We start from the raw sequence: 14,717 nt of genomic DNA, 5'->3' as shown, positions 1-14,717 counted from the left end.
TTGGGTTTACTACTACTTTAAAGGGGTTGTAAACCCTCATGGTATTTCATTCTATGCATTAAGGTGAAAAACCTTTTTTAGTGTTGCAGCCCCCCAGCCCCCCCATTTTACTTACCTGGACGCTGTCATCCTCTGTCCGGGAACGAGCACACCATCTGTAGCTGGTGTCTCATGTCCCGATTGGATAGATTGATAGCAGCGCAGCCATTGGCTCCCACTGCTGTCAATCAAATCCAATAACGCGGCGTCGGGGGGGTGGGGCCGAGTCCAGCATTCTGTGTGAATGGACACAGATGCAAGACTCGGGAACATGCCCGCATGGGTGTCCACCAAGGAGAGCGCTTCTCCAACGTGGACACTCAATGCGGGGAGGAGCCACCAGCGCCGCCGTGGGACCCCAGAAGAGGAGGATCGGGGGTCACTCTGTGCAAAACGAACTGCACAGTGGATGTAAGTATGATATGTTTTGCTATTTAAAAAAAAAAATAAAAACCAGGGTTTACAACCCCTTTAAAGTCATTTCAATATAAGGCCCCTTTCACACTGGAGGCGTTTTTCAGGCGCTTTAGTGCTAAAAATAGCGCCTGTAAAGCTCCTGAAAAAAGCCTCATGTGCAATCCCAGTGTGAAAGCCCGAGTGCTTTTACACTGGGGTGCTGTGCTGGCAGGATGTCCTGCAAGCAGCTTCTTTGAGGTACTTTAGGATTGGTGTAAAGCGCCCCTGCCCATTGAAACCAATGGGCTCCTCCACCGCTGAAGCTCCTGCGAAGCGCCTTCTGCTTTTAACCCTTTATTGGGCTGCTAGCAGGGGGGGGTTAAAAGCGCCTTGCTAGTGCCCGAAAAGCGTCGCAAAAACTAGGGTAAGGCGCTGCTAAAACTAGCGGCGCTTTACCGCCGTTGCCCCCACGCTGGCAGTGTGAAAGGGCTCTAAAGCACGCACAATCATTATTTGTCACCCGGAGTGGGCAGCTGGTATTTTATTGAAGTACAAAATAACAATGAGGGGAACTCTGCACTGATCAGTAAGTTAAAATTATACAATGTATCAATGTGCAAATGTTCTGCCCTGAGCTCAGGAATGGAAATAAATTGTAACATTTATTTATTGAATGGAAACATGCTAGAATTTTTTCAATTTCAGTTTGCATTTGTTTACAGAACTATCTTTCTCTGGTGCAGGGTTAGCAGGTAATAAAAATAATAATAAAAAAGCGACCTAAAAAAAAAAAACAAAAAAAAAAATATTGAGAAAAATACAGCATGAGTACTTTTAACTAAAAAATGAATGCGGTTTGAACACCCACCCCCCCCCACCCCTGCGGGAGATGGACGGGAATGCGACCCCCCCCAGCAGGAGACGGGCAGGAGGGCAGCAATCAGGGCATTACCTTTGGAGTCAGGGAGAAGGAAGAGCCGGTGTCCTGTCGAGAAATGTCCCCCATCGGATAGTGTCCGCCCTATACTGCGCAGGTGTAGCGCTTGCGCAGTACGGAGGACAAAGGAGGCGCTGAAAGTCTCCAAACATGAACAGCTGTTCATGAGCTCTACACGGCGCCTGCGCAATTAATAGTACATTCTGTCACACGCTCCTGCACGCTCCCGATGCTCGTACAACTCTGCAAGGGGCGGTGTGCCTACAGAATGGGCAGAGCTGATTACACAACTGAAGGAGTTTAACCTGCCCATCAACATTGCTAAACCCACCCTTCAGTTGTGTAAACACGCCCCGCAAAGATTTGAGAAATCCACCCCAACGAGCATCAGGACCGTGCGGGAGCGTGTGACAGAAGGTACTATAAATTGCGCAGGCGCCGTGCACACCTCATGTTCATGTTCAGAGACTTTCGGCATCTCCTTTGTCCTCCGTACTGCGCAAGCACTGCGCCTGTGCAGTACAGGGCGGACACTATCCGATGGGGGGACCTTTCTCATCAGAACACCGGCCTGTTGATTAACCTCCCTGGCCAATCGGGTCACAGGAACTGCTTCCTTGTTTGGCCGGGAGGAGAATTAGGAAGACAATAGTGAATACTAATTTGCTATTGTCACAAAAGTGGGTGGGCTCGGGGCGCAGTGCTCTGCTAAGCGCTTGAAAACTGCCTCCCATTCATTCAAGTGCGACTTTTCACACTGGGGCGGTGCACTTGCAGGACTTCCGAAAAGTCCTGCAAGCAGCATCTTTGGGGCGGTTTGGGAGCGCTGTATTTAGCACTGCCAAAACACCCTGCCATTGGAATGAATGGGCAGCGCCGCAACACGAGAGTTTTTAACAACTTCTTTGGGGTTAAAAGTGCCCCGCTAGCAGCTGAAAAGCACCACTTAAATAGCACTAAAGTGCCACTAAAATGAGCAGCACTTGAGCGCTAACGCGGTCGCGGCCCCAGTGTGGAAGGGGTCTAAGAATGGGCACTCTCCAATATAATAAATGTTTCTACTGCTTGAGGATCAGATGAATGGGCTTGTAAGTCATCAGAAACCTGCTGAAATATTACAGTGCCGTGTGATATTCTGTGCAGGGAGGATCCCTCCTAGACAAGCCTAGGCACTTACTGATCAAGAATGGCTTGTTTTGTTGATACAAATGACTCTAATAAAATGTAATTATACTAGCAAAACATCTTTACTGCAAACGCGCTGCAATTTGGGCACACACAGAATTTTTCCCATTAAAGTTGAACTCTAAGAAGGATCTGTATTTTTTAGTTACATTGGTCCAGCTTGGCACAGTGTAATTATGCATATCTCATACCTGATAGATCAGTGGGGAAGCTGACAATCACTAGAGTAATTGGGGTTTATACAATGATTTCCTTGATCTGGGATTTGTGCTATATGGCTTCCCCACTGTCAGGGGCGTTGTTACTGGTGGCTATAGCCCCGAATCTGGGGCCCATAGCCAAGAGTCTCTTGCCGCAGGGTCCCTGCCTAACCAGCGGGTTGCGACTGCTGCGGCAGGTGGGCTGGCTGCATGAGAGAGGCGGAGGAGAGGAGAGAAATGGTGGCAGGAGATGTGGCAATCTGCAAATGGTGCCAGGAGACGTGGCAAGTGACAATCTGCAAATGGTGGCAAGAGATGTGGCAAGTGACAATCTGCAAATGGTGGCAGGAGACGTGGCAAGTGACAATCCACATCTGCTGCCAGGTGAAAGTGGCAAGTGACAATCCACATCTGGTGGCAGGCGACATGGCAAGTGACTTTCACATCTAGTGGCAGGTGACGTTGGCAAGTAACACGCTGCATCTGGTGACAGGAGATGTGACAAGTGACAGGCTGCATCTGGTGGCAGGAGATGTGGCAAGCGACAGGCTGCATCTGGTGGCAGGAGATGTGGCAAGTGACACGCCCAGGGCTCCCACTGATTCTGCAGTATGGTGAGTTGAACCACTTCATTATATATTAGAATGTAACAATAGAAATAATGCACTTCAATCAAGGACACCATATCAACCATGGTGCCATGATGATTGAAGCGCCAATACCAGCCATTGCCCGTGAAAAATTGTTTACCACCCATCTCCCCTCCCCCCGCAGGCATGCAAAAAGGTTGGTGACCGCTGCTGTGGGCTCTAGCCCCAGATCTTTTGCAGACCTACCAACGCCCCTGCCCACTGTACACTCATCACAGGGGGTCACTCATTTAGCACCACCGCCATTCACACAAGGCATCCTCTGGTTGGGCGAGGTGGAAAGATTGAATGATGACATCACAATCTCAACCTCATCCAATCAGAGATTGCTTTGCATATATTAAAAATTTGTTCACATTTTTTTTTTTTTTACATTCATTTTCTTTGAGACAGATAGAGCTTTCTTTTGGTGGTATTAAATCACCACTGGGTTTTTTGCTAAACATGTAAAAAGACTGACAATTTTGAAAAAATAAGCATTTTATTTGTTTCTGTTATAAAATTTTGCAAATAAGCAATTTTATTCCTTCACTGATGTGCGCTGATGAGTCTGCATTGACGGCACTAATAGGCACTGATAGGCTGCATTGATGGGCACTGATGAGGCTGAACTGATGAGCACTGATGGCTACTGATGAGGCAGAACTGATAGGTACTGATAAGCAGCACTGATGGGAACTGATAAAGAGGCACTGATGAGGCTACACTGATAAGGCGGCACTGATGGGCATCACTGATATGCTGCATTGCAGGATGCTGATTGGCACTGATGGGGATGCACTTATAATCAGGGCACTGATAATCAGTACCCTGACTATCAGTGTAAATGTCCCCTGTCACAGAAAAGCTGGTTATCGGCTTTCGTTTCCTCAGACACTGACAGCGCTGAGGAAAGGAAATGCCGATAACTGGCATTTGTTTACATGTGATCAGCTGTGATTGGACACAGCTGATCACATGGTAAAGGACCAATGTCATTGGTTGTGAGATAACAGATGGGCTTGTATTTGTGGAAAGGAGTGCAATCAAACTAATAAATGTGATATAGAGGTACAGTAGTTCAAGGCAAAGGACAATTGGATTTGGGACTGTAAGTTTACATTTATGTTATGTTCAGAACTGCAGTCTGCTCACATAGTTTGTAAAAAAACATCTTTGCCATTCTGAAGCTTCCCTCCAACCACTTTGCATAATATTTTATATACAGTGGATATAAAAAGGCTACACACCCCTGTTAAAAAGTCAGGTTTTTGTGATGTAAAAAAATAAGACAAATATAAATAATTTCAGAACTTTTTCCACCTTTAATGTAACCTATAAACTGTACAACTCAATTGAAAAACAAACTGAAATCTTTTAGGGGAGGGAGGTAAAAAAATAAAAATAAAAAAAAATGCGGTTGCATAAGTGTGCACATACTCCTATCAATGGGGATATCTGTGTTCAGAATTAAGCAATCACATTAAAACTCATGTTAAATAGGAGTCAGTACATGCCTTCCATAATTTAAAGTGTCTCTGATTAACCACAAATAAAGTTCAGCTGTTCTAGTAGGTCTTTCCTGACATTTTCTTAGTCTCATCCTACAGCAAAAGCCATAGTCCGCAGAGAGCTTCCAAAGCACCAGAGGGATCTCATTGTTAAAAGGTATCAGTCAGGAGATGGGTACAAAAGAATTTACAAGGCATTAGATATACCATGGAACACAGTGAAGACAGTCATCATCAAGTGGAGAAAATATGGCACAACAGTGACATTACCAAGAACTGGACGTCCCTCCAAAATTGATGAAAAGACAAGAAGAAAACTGGTAAGGGAGGCTGCCAAGAGGCCTACAGCAACATTAAAGGAATATCTGGCAAGTACTGGCTGTGTGGTACATGTGACAACAATCTCCCATATTCTTCATATGTCTGGGCTATGGGGTAGAGTGGCAATACGGAAGCCTTTTCTTACGAAGAAAAACATCCATGCCCGGCTAAATTTAGCAAAAACACATCTGAAGTCTCCCAAAAGCATGTGGTAAAATGTGTAATCAAATCACCGAAAGAACACCATACCCACAGTGAAGCATGGTGGTGGCAGCATCATGCTTTGGGACTGTTTTTCTTCAGCTGGAACAGGAGCCTTATGCCGCATACACACGATCAGAATTTCCTTCTGAAAAACTTGGATGGTTTTTCCCGACGGAATTCCGCTCAAGCTTGCATACCTTGCATACACACGGTCACACAAAAGTTCTCTGAACTTTCGACCATCAAGAACGCGGTATCGTACAACACTATGACGAGCCAAGAAAATGAAGTTCAATGCTTCCGAGCATGCGTGATTTTTTGCGCGTCCGAATTGCATACAGACGAATGCATTTTTCGGATAGGAACTTTTTCCGACCGAAAAATTGAGAACCTGCTCTCAATCTTTTGCTGGCGAGAATTCCGTCAGCAAAAGTCCGATAGAGCATACACAAGGTCGCATTTTCAGACCAAAAGCTCTCATCGGTCTTTTGCTGGCCGAATTTCCGATCGTGTGTACGTGGCATTAGTCAAGGTAGAGGGAATTATGAACAGTTCCAAACAACAGTCAATATTCAGACTTCTGCTAGAAAGCCGAATATAAAAAGGAACTTCATCTTTCAGCACGACAACGATCCAAAGCATACATCTAAATCAACAAAGCAATGGCTTTACCAGAAGAAGATTAAAGTTTTGGAATGGCCCAGACAGAGTCCAGACCTGAATTTCATTGAAAATCTGTGGCGTGATCTGAAGAGGGCTGTGCACAGGAAATGCCCTGGCAATCTGATAGATTTTGAGTGTCTTTGCAAAGAAGAGTGGGCAAATAATGCCAAGTCAAGATGTGCCATGCTGATAGACTCACCCAAAAGACTGAGTGCTGTAATAAAATCAAAAGGTGCTTGAATAAAGTTCTAGTTTAAGGGTGTGCACACTTATGCAACCATAATTTTTTATTTTTACTACCCTCCACCTAAAAGAGTTCCGGTTGTTGTTCAACCGAGTTGTACAGTTTTTAGGTCACATTATAGGTGGAAAACGTTCTGAAATGATTTATCTTTGTCTCATTTTTTTACGTCACAGAAACCTGACATTTTAACAGGGGTGTGTAGACTTTTTATATCCACTGTATACTTGCCAAATATGCTGCAGAAATCTCCCTCCACTGACTCTGGCTGCACCATTTTAACTGTGGGCAGCTGAAGCTGCTGCCTATTCACTTCCTGGATTTACACAGAGGCACACCTTCAGCTCTGCAGCTCTCATTGGCCCTCCTATGACTCATCCCCCCTCCCTTCCTGGCAAACTCTCACAAGAGTGAGAGAGAGAGCTGTGCATGATGTCATAAGCCTAGGCTTTTTACCAGACAAGAAACAGGAAGTGGGTTGTATAAGGTATTTACTGGCAAAAAAAAAAAAATGTTACTATCCAAAGTTAAAACAACAAGGGCAGAAGATTTAATAGATGGAAAGATGAAAAAATGACTGAAGTTCCGCTTTAACTACTAAAAGAGTAGAAATAAGATTTATCTAAAAAACTTTTAATTTAATTTCATACAATGTAAAAACATATATTGCTAGCTGCGTAGAATATTACAACAATGGGCGTAGAAGGTCAACGCGTTTCGCTGATTGTCCACTTCTTCAGGACCAACAGAATTGAATACATTGAAAGAGTCAAATCACAAGAAGTTAAAAACAAATCTACAAGGAAAAGATAAAGAATAAATTGAATAAATTGAACAGACAATGCTATATATTCATTAAATATTGGTACAAGTCAGATTGCCATATTTAACAGAGCACAATCATACAAAACTCATTACATTCCTCATGTATAATACTGAGAAACAAAAAGGGGGATAAACCCTCAATGAAATCCATCATTAGGGATAGTAAAGTCCAAGAGTATCACCAAATGTATTTACAATGTCATTGGCTATTTACCCTGATCAGTGATGCGCTGCATCCGAGGGACGCGGCTTACCACCAGTCATTGCACTGCACATCCCCAGGGGGCGCCCACGAGCAGCATGACTGGAAAGAAAGTCCCGCCTGGCCGTCAATCTGCTATAGGCCAGACGGAAACTGGTTAATTTGCAGGGATTTCCCCCCACTTCCTATTTGGCTACGGGATAGGAAGTGAAGGGAAATCTCAGCAATGGAACACAGATGGGGGAAAAAAATCTGACAGGGGTTGTAACCTTTCCTTGCTCTATCCAAAATGGAAAAAAAAAAGTGTTGCCTATAGTTCTAGTTTAAAGTGAAATCTATATATTGAATGAATCACAGAGCGTGGAAAAACCACCATCCAGTGTCAACACTCTCTTTTACAATACAGTTCATCATATATTTTTGACCTCTGAAATAAATGGTCAAAAAGAACAGAAATACACTATATTGTCAAAAGTATTGGGACACCGGCCTTTACACGCACAAGAACTTTAATGGCATCTCAGTCTTCGTCTGTAGGCTTCAATATTGAGTTGGCCCACCTTTTGTGACCTCACAAATGCTCTTCTGGAAGAATGGTCAAACATTCCCATAGACACACTCCTAAACCTTGTGGACAGCCTCCCCAGAAGAGTTGAAGCTGTTATAGATGCAAAAGGTGGGCCAACTCCATATTGAACCCTACGGACTAAGACTGGGATGCCATTACAGCTCATGTGCGTATAAAGGCAGGAGTCCCAATACTTCTGACAATATAGTGTGTGTGTCTACAAGGGGATCCAGACCATGCAACTCCACCCTCAACTGAGACATTTTTATTTTGATATATTTTTAGGGTGCATTGTAGTTTCCAGTTTCCAACATTTTATCTACATCAGTGGTCCTCATCTCCAGGGCTCAGGGGTCTCTAGCAGTTTGTGGCTTTTAGTTCTCTTTGCAGATTCCCATGTGAGATAGTTAGCATTGTTCTAAGGCTTTGAAATGAAAGAAGTGAAGAATCACATCTAGAGTTGGTGTGACTATTGGGGCATGTTCTGACAAGCCTTTTAGTGTTTATTTTTTGGCATCTTACAATAGAACAAATGTATGTAGCTCAATATTTAAGATTTTTGGCAGAGATTATGGCATGTCATATATGGTATATTGACAGTAAAAAAATATCAGTGTAAAAGTTTAAAGGGGTTGTAAACCTTCCGTTTACACCTTAAAGGATCACTAAAGTTATTTTTTTTTTTTTTTTAAATAACAAACATGTCTCGGCTCCCCCCCCCCCTGCAAGGACTCAACACCTTCATGCAAGCTCCCTCGCATGGTGTTGAGTGCTTGCGGGCGCGCTCCTGTGATACAGCCGGCCGCCATAGCCGCTCACTGTATCACTCGGCCCCTCCCCCAGCGCGCCGCGTCATTGGATGTGATTGACAGCAGCCCAAGACAATGGCTGTGCTGCTTTCAATCCATCCACTCTAGCCAATCAACGACCAGGCTGAGCGACGAAGAGGATGTCGGGGGCGAGCGCGGGACTTTCGAGGGGTCAGGTAAGTAAAACGGGGGGGCTGAGGGGGGTATTGTCAGATGTTTTTTCACCTTAATGCATAGAATGCATTAAGGTGAAAAAACTTTTACCTTTACAACCCCTTTAATGCATCCTATGCATTAAGGTGAAAAAAACATCTGCTGGTTACAGGCCCCCCAGCCCCCCGGTTTACTTACCTGAGCCCTCGAAAGTCCTGCGTCAAGAATGCGCTGGCTTCTGGGCTCTTCTCCGCTCTTCATTGGATAGATTGATAGCAGCGCAGCCATTGGCTCATGCTGCTGTCAATCACATCCAAATTACGCAGCCGCTGGGGGGGGCAGGACCGAGACATACACTCTGTGTGTATGGACGCAGAGTATATGAGACAGGAGCGCGCCCGCAAGGTAACCCCCTCGGGAGAGAGTTTCCCAAGGGGGTAATCTATTGCGGGGAGGAGCCGAGAGAGCCACCGTGGGACCCCATAACAGCAGGATCGGGGCCACTCTGTGCAAAAAGAACTGCACAGTGGAGGTAAGTATAACATGTTTGTTATTTAAAAAAACAAAAAACAAAACGAACCTTTACAACCACTTTAAGGCTGGGTTTACACTATTGTGAATTGGATGCAGGTTTCACTGCATCCAATTCGCATGACAGGAGAGTGTGACCGACTCTCAATGGAGCTGGGTCACACATCTCTGGGGCGGCCGTGGAGCGCACAGCAGAGGAGTCCTGTTCGTCTTTGGCTCAGTTTCAGGTCCGAATTTAGCCAAAAATTCAGACCTAATTCAGATCTGAAACAGTGGGGGGGCCGCACCAGACCTCCTGCTGTGCCCCGCGGCTGCATATAGTGTAAACCAAGCCTAAAGGGTTACTTCACCTTTGCAGTTAGTTGCACTACACAGTCAGGGCCCAGGGTACTTTTCCATTGTGTAGCCTGTGATAGAACAAGACCCTGTCACTTTGAAAATGGAAGAGAATATGACACATGATTCGCATTAGGCGTTAATGTGTGTTCCAAATTATTGTGTCAGAGCAGAGAAAGCTGTGTTTTTGGTTTTCTCCATATTCTGTAGTTCTGGATCAGAACTTTGAATCCTGTGTCCAGATTTTACCAGGTGCTTGCAGCCTGTCTGAGTACATAGGTGTGAAGGATCATTATATACTGAAGCCTAAGGATAGCTTAGAGCTCCCAGTTTGGGAGACAGAAGGTCTCACTTAGGGGTCAGAGGAGCCCCAGCCTGGAACAAGGAGACAGGAGGTCTCACCCAGGGGTCAGAGGTGCCCCAGCCAGTAGTCAAGAGACAGAAGGTCTTATCCCAGGAGTTAGAGGAACCCCAGCCAGGAGTCAAGAGGTCTTACCCAGGGGTTAGAGGTGCCCCAGCCAGAAGTCAAGAGACAGGAGAGATCTTACCCAGGGGTTAGAGGTGCCCCAGCCAGAAGTCAAGAGACAGGAGAGATCTTACCCAGGGGTTAGAGGTGCCCCAGACAGGGGTAAAGAGACAGAAGGTCTCACCCAGGGATCAAAGGTGCCCCAGCAAGGAGCCAGGGGTTAGAGGAGCCCCAGCCAGGAGTCAAGAGACAGGATGTCTCACTCAGGGGTCAGAGTTGCCACAGCCAGCAGGTCTCTTTCCCGGAGTTGGGTATGTCAGGATAACCCATATTCAGAATGGGCTGTGCAGCAGGGCGCTGTGACTAAAAGCTAAGCAGGCCAAGAAAACCAGTAGAGCTGGACAACACAGTCACTGGGACTGGTAAGAAGACCAGCGGTGCAGCCAACAAGAAAGCCAGGTGGGTCAGTATTTTTGATTGACTGTTCATATTAATGTGAAAGAACTCCTGCGTGGGCAACTGATAGACCTTTCCATTAAATTTAATAAAAGTGGGCTGCAATGCCCTTAAGTACAGTTTTGACTGGCACATAACATTAACCGCTTCCGGACCGCCCCGCGTACATTTACTGCAGCAGGGCAGCCCGGGTGTGCAAAATCACATACCTGTACGTGATTTCGTGCACGCAGTTGTGGGGGCGCGCCACTCCCGCTGTGATTGGACACAGCAGGAGCCAATCAGCGGGCCGGCAGCCGCGATGGCCACCACAACCCACTGATTGTTCACAGGAGAGACGGATCAGCCGTCTGCCTATGTAAACAAGGCAAACGGCGGATCTGTTAGGAAGGGAAAGAGAGATCTTGTGATTCAGCTACGCTAAAACATGGATCTCTCTTTTCCTTCAGTGTGACATTGCCCTACACAGTTAGTAAGCACCTCCCTAGGGAACATTTAACCCTTTGATAGCCCCTTGTGTTAACCCCCTCCCTGCGATCAAAAACCACCAAAAGAAAGCTCTATTTGTGGGAAAAGAGGACACCAATTTTTTGGGGTACAGCATCGCATGACCGTGCAATTGTCATTTAAAGCAAAGCAGTGCCGTATCGCAAAAAATGGCCCGGTCAGGAAGTGGGGAAAAACCTTCCGGAGCTGAAGTGGTTAAAAAAGCACCTACCACATGAGTATAATCTCCCCAACAAGCCTTCAACTATGTAGTTTAACCCATTAATACCTGTAAAACAAATCCCTACTATGGGCAACTAAAAAATTATCCCCTGCAGAGGGGCTGTGCCCGCACTGCAAGGGTAATTGCCCATTTTGGTCTGGGGAATGTAAAAAGAAAATGTATTTCCTGGATCCTCTGCTCCTCCCCACAGCAAGGCTTGTCCTGCAGCTTCTTCTCCCCCACACTCCAGAAGTCTAGGGTCGTGATAATATCAAGATCCAAGCAAGGTCAATAGCCCTGCATTGGAGGTGGTGACTCAGAGGTAGAGTCCATTGCTGAAGTGTGGAAGAGCACCATCTGCTGGAGAAGTGGAGGATCAGTACATTAGTAAAACTGTTTCTCTGCTCCCCTAGACAAAATGAGCAATAAACCCTTGCAGAGCATGCGCATGTTCCCACAGTTGGGCGTAAAAGCCTGAATGCAGTTTTGAAACTTTGGAACCTGCTAGTAAAACTGTACATATCATCGCAACTACTTTTTTTTTATATAGGATAAATTGGGCCTTTAATTGGTGGCAAATAGTTATGCATATCTCCTGATTTTTTCTTCTTAAATAATAATAACCAAATATATATATTTACTGGCAATAAATATATATATATATATATATATATATATATATATATATATATATATATATATATATATATAATGTCAGTATCGTGACCCACTGCCAAAAACAACCTCAAAATACATTCCAAGAAACAATGGTGGCACATTTTCTTGTTTTTTGTATTGTCCTACATAAAACATACTGACCCTCACCTTTGACTCTGACCTTGATACTACTCCTAAGGGCTTGTTTACAAAGGTGGCACCCCTACAAAACAGGGGAGGGGGGTGAAGTGTGTTAGTTCACCTTTTGATTTTTCTCTGAAAAGGTGATCTAACCCTTTAAGTGTACCCTGCCCGGGATCACTCAGAAGAGGTGATCCCAAGCACAGTTCACTTGTGGTCCAGTGCAGTTTGCTTCAATGTAAACCAAGCCTGAGCACTGAACTCTCCATAGAAGACTTAGCACAGAAGTGAGGATCACTGTGGTCTGCTTGGCAGAGGAGATGAGGTGTGTGGCCAGGAAAACTTGCTTATAGCCCAGTGTAGATCACCGGGGGAGTGGGGCAATTGAATTTAGGCACTGTTCAGTTCAAATGTGCCCAGAGTGAAAACTTTTTTGCACAAACTTATAAATATTCAGTACCAGGAATATACACTGATCAGCCATAGCATTATGACCACCCACCATACCTTGCTGAGGCATGGACTCCACTAGACTTCTGGAGGTATATTGTGGTATCTGGAATCAAGCTGCCAGTAGCAGATCCCTTAAGTCCTGTAAGTTGTGAAGTGGGGCCTCCATGAATCAGATTTGTTTTTCAGTACATCCCACAGATGCTTGATTGGATTGAGTCAACACCTTGAACTTGTTGTTGTGCTCCTCGTTGTTGTGTTCCTCAAACCATTCTTCAATTCATCAGACCAGGCCACCTTCTTCCATTTCTCCGTGGTCCAGTTCTGATGCTCATGTGCCTATTTTAGGCGCTTTTAGCTGTGGTCACGGGTTAGCATGGGAACCCTAATCGGTCTGCAGTAACACAGCCCCATGCAAAGCTCTGTGTGTTCTGATACCTTTCTTTTAGAACCAGCACAAACTTTTTCAGCAATTTGAAGTACAATAGCTTTTATATTGGATCGGACTACACAGACCAGCCTTTGCTCCCCATGTGCATCAATGAGCCTTGGTGGCTCATAACCTTGTAGCCAGTTTGCCTTCCTTGGACCTTTTTTGGTGGGTCCTGACCAGTGGCGGTTGGTGTTTTTTGGGGGGAGGGGCAGCAAACAACCACCCCACCCCCTATGTCGGTCTTTCCGCGGCACCCCCCCTCCCCAGCACTTACCCCATCTAGGTGGCAGCGGGCAGGTGGTTGCAGGCAGCAGCTCCTGTGTCCTCTCCTCAGCTTTGGTGGCCGCTCTTGTGTCCTCTCCTCCTTGGAGGCGGCTCCTGTGTCCTCTCCTCCTTGGAGGCGGCTCCTGTGTCCTCTCCTCCTTGGAGGCGGCTCCTGTGTCCTCTCCTCCTTGGCGGCGGCTCCTGTGTCCTCTCCTCCTTGGCGGCGGCTCCTGTGTCCTCTCCTCCTTGGCGGCGGCTCCTGTGTCCTCTCCTCCTCGGTGGGCGGGTTGTGGGTAGCGGCTCCTGTGTGCTCTCCTCCTCAGCTTTGGTGGTGGCTCCTGTGTCCTCTCCTCCTCAGCTTTGGTGGTGGCTCCTGTGTCCTCTCCTCCTTGGTTTCGGGCGGTGGTTTCTGTGTCCTCTCCTGCTTGGCAGGTGGGTTGTGGGCAGCAACTCCTGTGTCCTCTCCTCCTTTGCTTCCACTGTGCGGCTCCTCCCTCCTCCTAGGCATCCGATAGGAATGCCTGTCCTTTCAGCCAATCGGGTGACAGGTCTTAAGACCAGCTTCCTGATTGGCCGGAGGAGGACAAGTGTGGCAATAGCAAATATTCATTCGCTATTGTCACACAACTGGGTGGTATTGGGCGCACAGCACTGCGCCCCAAGCCCACCCTTTTTTGAAGCCTATTAGAGTTTCTGGCTCTAATCATGTGTTTCAAAAAAACACACCCCCGCCATTGGAACCCATGAGTCCGGTGCCCTGTATGTAGATCAGACGTAATGGACAGGCTGCTGCTGGTCCTGACCACTGCAGACCAGGAACATCCCACAAGAACTGCAGCCTCTTAAAATTTTACGCTTACCCATTTTTGGCTCCTCAACTTCAGGGACAACATGTTCACTTGTTGCCTAATATATCCCAACCACTTTTAGATACTATTGAAACAAGATAATCAATGTTCACCTTGCCTGTCAGTGGTCATAATGTTATGGCTGATCGGTGTATAGGACACATTTTCCATGAGCAGTCATAGGAGAGTTCAATTCATCCATGATCATTATCCTCTCCCTCCTGGGTGTACAATGTCATCTCCCTCCCCCGGGCGTACAATGTCATCTCCCTCTCCCCCGGGTGTACAATGTCATCTCCCTCTCCCCCGGGTGTACAATGTCATCTCCCTCTCCCCCGGGTGTACAATGTCATCTCCCTCTCCCGGGTGTACAATGTCATCTCCCGGGTGTACAATGTCATCTCCCTCTCCCGGGTGTACAATGTCATCTCCCTCTCCCGGGTGTACAATGTCATCTCCCTCTCTCCCGGGTGTACAATGTCATCTCCCTCTCTCCCGGGTGTACAATGTCATCTCCCTCTCTCCCGGGTGTACAATGTCATC

The sequence above is a fragment of the Aquarana catesbeiana genome, linkage group LG07 (genome assembly GCF_042186555.1).
Source record: "Aquarana catesbeiana isolate 2022-GZ linkage group LG07, ASM4218655v1, whole genome shotgun sequence".
Lineage (NCBI taxonomy): Eukaryota > Metazoa > Chordata > Amphibia > Anura > Ranidae > Aquarana > Aquarana catesbeiana.
The sequence above is the reverse complement of the archived record's forward strand: the minus strand, read 5'-3'. Positions refer to the sequence as shown.